Source organism: Gavialis gangeticus, unplaced genomic scaffold (genome assembly GCF_001723915.1).
Source record: "Gavialis gangeticus isolate Ggan-Ray unplaced genomic scaffold, GavGan_comp1, whole genome shotgun sequence".
NCBI classification, from domain to species: domain Eukaryota; kingdom Metazoa; phylum Chordata; order Crocodylia; family Gavialidae; genus Gavialis; species Gavialis gangeticus.
Window position 1 is genome coordinate 203,021,434 of NW_017728992.1, and position 5,171 is coordinate 203,026,604.

Consider the following 5,171-nt stretch of genomic DNA (forward strand, 5'->3'; position numbering starts at 1 on the left):
GGGGGGGGGGGGGGTGAGGTTTGCATTGTTTCAGACAATGGAGGCAACCATCTTTTTCTTACACCTCTTCTGAAGTCACGGTCTTACCTGCAGGTCCCAAAACAGCCTCTAAACCATCCACCAGCTCCTCCCAGTATCAACAGCTTGCTCTTTCCCTTATGGAGGCCAGGGACTAGTTGCAAGGAAATAGCACAACCAATGGGTGAGAGCGGAAGAACATAGTCCTTTTAGTGGTGGGGTCCCTCAACCACCCCCAAGAAAGAATACAGCAATGGACTTGAAGTCGTCACAGGAACTGGCTAGAGCAGCATGTGAACACCACCTGGAACAGGTGACATTTTACCCTCATGGGACTGAACCATATAGGGGAACATCCCGGTTCAGTTTTTCGTGATTAGTGTTGCCAAGGAATACAATTTTTGTCCGAAGACCCCATGTACTCCTGCAGGAAGCCTGTCCCACCCTCCTGCCCGTTCTGGTGCTGCTGTTGAAGACTGCACAAGGTCTGCGCAAAGCCTGGCTGCAGGAATACGGAGTAGCTAATATATACACCACCTACTCCAACTATAGCTGAGCCACGCCCCGGGCCAAGCTGAGACGCTCCACAGGTATTTATGCTTCCTCCTGGGGAAAGACTGAGCTGGGCAAGCAGAAAAGTTACCAGGGCTAATAGTGCAGAAGGCCCCAAGGTATCTTCTCCCAAGCCAGGGAGGAGGCACATGTGCCCTTACGTGTGGGGCAGGAAGGACATCAGCCAGCTAACATCGTGATCACCGGTCCTGCAGTCACCCCAATGATTTATGCCCTGACGTGTTACCCCCTGCATCACTGCCACTCTGCCCGTGCCCGCTTCCAGGCCAGCTTGGCAGTCAGGGATGCTCGGGCTCCCCTCAGCACCTCCCAGAGCCTGTCTGCTCTCCCTGGAGTTTACAGCTTGTCTCCACTAAGTTTTTGCACACATCGCGACGAGTTCATGCCGTTGGGCTTCCCAGAGACCGTCAGGCTGTCTCTGCCAGTCAGGCTCCATGCTGTCCGGGACAGGCGCTATGCCCATCTAGGTCCTTCTGCAACTGCTGTGGCATCCGATGCCTCTGACCCGTTTCTTGCTGACTGTGCTAGGGGCTGCAATTCCCCTGCAGTATGGACAAGGCCTTACTCTGGTGCCAGCAAGTTTCCCCAGATAGATAAGCAAGCAGCGCCCTCCTGTCTAGCATACCTAGCTCCACTAAGCCTCTGCTGCCCCTGCAATCCCTTATACTTCTTGACTGAAGTCAGCAGAGATGATCTCCCCCACTCCAGACACTGCTGCTTCCCCCACCACCGATTGCCTGCCACCAGCGAGGGACAGGTGTGAAAGTGCTGGACCCTGCTATCAAGTGCAGCATAATCCCATGAGCTTGGGGAAATGCTGGCTTGGTCCAAGTGTCCTTTCCTTGTCCGTCTTGCTCAGCTCCCCTGCCCCCAGCTGCTTCCAATACCTCCTTTCTTCACTCTCTTTTCTGCCAAGACAGGACCAAGCTCCTTTGTCAGGTGATTCCTGCATCTCAGCACCCATCAGCCCCTGCACAACTCATTCCCGACGCACTAGAAACCCTCCCAGGACGTTCCCATCAGGGTAGCAGCCGTGCGCTCAGCGCTGTCACACGAGCGTGAGCCTCAGCCTCTGGATGCTGCCAGCCAGTGCTGTCAAAGCCACGAAGAGAGAGACCGCACAGCAATGTTTTGCTGGCAGCGCAAACACAAACGCCCAACGGCAGGAGCAGCCTGTACGAGGGAGGCAGTTTTTTTCCCTCCTAACACGACACGCACCACATTTGCCAGGCTGGCAGAGTTTTGCAACCAGCCCCATTAAAAGGATCTGTTCAGTCTTGATGAGCTACCACGTGCAATTTGGTAACCAACTGCCGGCGAGCCCGGGGAAGCCAGCCCTCTGTCAGCAGTTCTCCGTTTGCCTTATAATTTACTTTCCGTGAATGCACACGGAGAGGTCAGACCCTGCTGCTCTTGTGCCTGCACCGCCTGTCTGGCCCGGGGTCACGTATGCAGGTGGGGGGATGATGGGGGTCAAAGAGACAGAGCATTTACCTGGCCTGCCTGGTTGCTTGAGGTTTCAGAGCCCTTCTCTGCGTTCCACAAGGTGGATGGCGCATTCGGGGGACCAGCCAAGCCAAGGGGAAGCCTCTTTCGTAAGTAGAGCAGGGCCTGCCCGACTAGCTGCTGTCCAAACAGAGCCCGGGCTGCAGACAGCTGGTGCAGGCGGGGCAGACAAGACAGGCGGTGGGAGGAGGAAGAGGCGCAGCAGGGGAAATACATGCCTGAGGTCACGGCAGGTTGGGAGTCCAGCTGGGAGCGGCGGCCAGGCCTCCTGAAAGGGCTCTCTGGAGCTGCACCGTGCAGAAATCAGCTCGCCCCGTGCAGGTGGGATGCAGTGAGGACTCTTCCCCTTGCTGCTGCCAGATCAAAAGGGCATGTGTTTTGGCCACAGTGCTCACCTCAGCCTGCCACTGCCTGCATCCACAAGGGTCTGTGGGTCCTGGCTGCGAGGTGCATTAGAGAGCGACCACAGCAACAGGCTGCACGGTGCTGGGGTCCTGCTGAGCTGGGTGGTGGGTGCAGAGGGCACACAGGAGATGTGAAAGTAGCAACGAGATCCCTTTGCCCCTTGCGTTCGACACTTTGGGATGCTTCTGGGTTGCTTTCTAGGGCTCATGTGTTACCTTTACATGCCACCGTCTTCCACAAAGCTTACAAAAACCTTCCAAATACTGATGGAGTCAGAAGCCTCTCTCTCCCCCAGCTCCTCGGCATACAAAGCACAGCACCACCTGGCACACCCAAAACCTGCATACGTTACATGTGCATTTAGCTGGATAGGAACACGCTTGACAGAGACTGGACAGGACAAGGCACAGGGAAACAGCCTAGTGACAGAGAACCTAGTCTTAATCCTAGACCAGTGGTTTTCAAATTTTTTTCATTTGAGGACCCCTACAAAAAATTTGAATGGAGGTGCAAGACCCCTTTGAATTGCAAGTGTGGGGATTCATGTATTTTGATTGATCTTAGCCATCTTTTGCAGACCCCTTAGACAGGCTTAGGACCCCGAGGCATTTGTGGACCACAGGCTGAAAACTGCTGCTCCTGAATAAAGAGCAGCGTGTCCCATCCAAAGCCCAGACCTGCTCACTGTGCCCCCCCCGTGTGACTGTAACCAGGGGAGTCATAAGGGGATCAAGTGACACTTAGGTTGCAAAATGCTCCATCACAGCCTGAGAACTGCCTGTCCCAGGCTGGTCTGAAGTGATATCTCTGACCTTCTCCATCAAGATTTCCTTTCCACGCTCGTGCTCTCTACCTATTACCTGGTCTCCCAAGCTGCCTATTGCTCGAGCGAGCATACATCCCAGTTTGGCCAGGACGGACCCCAGATTCCTTAGGCTGCTTGGTCAAAAGTCCCAGGCTGGAGTCTGGCGGGGAGACAGAGCAGCATGGTGCGCCAGGCAGGTATGGTCACCCTACCCAAGATGCCATGTGCAAGGTCCCTGCCCGCCTGCACCACGCTGCTCTTCCTCTCCGCCAGACTCCGAAGCACAGGATTTTTGACCCTGGGACTGTCCCATCTGAACCGGGACATATACCACTACTTGGATGGGAGAACGACGTATAGCTGCATCAAATCATGCTGCACAATGTAATCCAGCAGCCGCCAGAACCTGGACTGCCCTTGCTGGGAGCACGGGGCCTGGCATGAGCCACCGATGAGCAGGTTGGCCATGGAGATCCCATGGAGAGACTTCTGCTTTACCCTCACAGAAGCACAGACATGGGAACGGTGCCTGGGGACCTCTGTGCTGGTGGAAAGCAGCTGAGGAGTGCGACGGTCCAAAGCACCGCGCGGGGCTGGAACGAATTTAAACGTCTGCCTAAATCAGATCTACAACTTAAGAGGTGGCAACTGGGTGCATGCATAGAAACATGTCAGTATTACTCACTCACGAGGCCAGTCCTCCCTCCTGCTGGCCTATCAGCATCTCTCAGCTAATTGCCACAAAATGAGAACAGCTCGGGCTCCTTCCCAGGCTGCTTGCAACATCTTTCTGGGCTGGTTCTCTGGCCTCTCCATGGGCTGCGAACCAGCCACCAGAAAGTAGGTTACTGTCTCAGCAGCAGCGTCTGCAACACACAGGGGCATTTTAAGACCTGGCCGGCACATTGGCATGATCAGACCAGCCAGCTCCAACACACAGGGGTGCCTGGCCCTGGCTTTTTGCTCAGGGGCGTTACTGGGAAAGCTATTGATGATCCTGCACAGAAGGGGTCCGTGCACCCATCTCCCCTGCCCATACCGGACAGACGAGCTGTTTTCTTACGTGCCAATACAAAGGAGAAATTGCAGCTGTGTAGACTGGAGACCAGTGCAGCCAAACAGGGCCTGGGCATTGCCTGGCACAGGGAGAGCAGAAATCCCAGGTGACTCAAGCGTGGAGATGAGCCCGGGCTTTCTGCGCACTGCACATCTGACCTTCACGTCCACGAGCTCAGAGAAACAGGTCTGCTGCCCGACTGGGATTGCAGAAGAGGGGAGGACTTTGCACCCCAAGACGCGGGGCAAAGGAGCAGAGGCTGGGAAAAGGCCTTCTGCTGGCTGCTTGCGCGGGAGAGAGAACAGACTAGACCCTTGGTGGGGAGGTCTTCACTGCTGCTGCAACTGCTGTCAGGAGCTTGGATACTGGGAGGAAGGAAAAAGCAGAAACGGAGATCTAGAGATGCCAACTCACACAAGGAAATCCCCTGGGGATTGCCAGCACCCTCTGGAAGCAGTTCAATTGCTTCCAAAAGCAGGAGGTAAGAGGGGCTGGGTGGCAACGCAGCTCCAAACCAGCCCGGTGAGTCACCAAGGACAGGAAGCTCCTCGTCATCGCTCCAGACCTGCACAGAGCTCCCGACATCAGCCATGTGTCATGGACCAGCCTGACCCGGGAGGGGCAGCTGCACAGCAGAGACCTTGCAATGCTGACACCTGCTACAAGTGCTGCCGCCGCTCCTTCCTGCCATGCTATTTCGGCCGCCGCCGGCAGCGATCGCGCAGTAGCTACGCGAGCGTGACGAGGACTCAGCCGTGGCGACGGTGCCAGCTGGGAGTAGCACAGAAAAAAAAAAAAAAAAAAAAA

At 55.7% G+C, this 5,171-nt stretch overlaps 1 protein-coding gene across 5 annotated transcripts in view; it reads right to left on the bottom strand.

Annotated features, from left to right (window-relative positions):
• PTP4A3 (protein tyrosine phosphatase type IVA, member 3) overlaps positions 1-5,171 on the bottom strand; it is a 75,821-nt gene that overhangs the window by 56,688 nt on the left and 13,962 nt on the right. The window contains exon 1 of one of the 5 annotated variants that reach the window (XM_019528232.1): positions 2,086-2,168. The exons of the other annotated variants lie outside the window; for them this stretch is intronic. The gene's annotated coding sequence lies outside the window, so the exon portion shown is untranslated. Of the gene's footprint in view, positions 1-2,085; positions 2,169-5,171 lie in introns of those variants that run through there. 5 annotated transcript variants of the gene reach the window in all.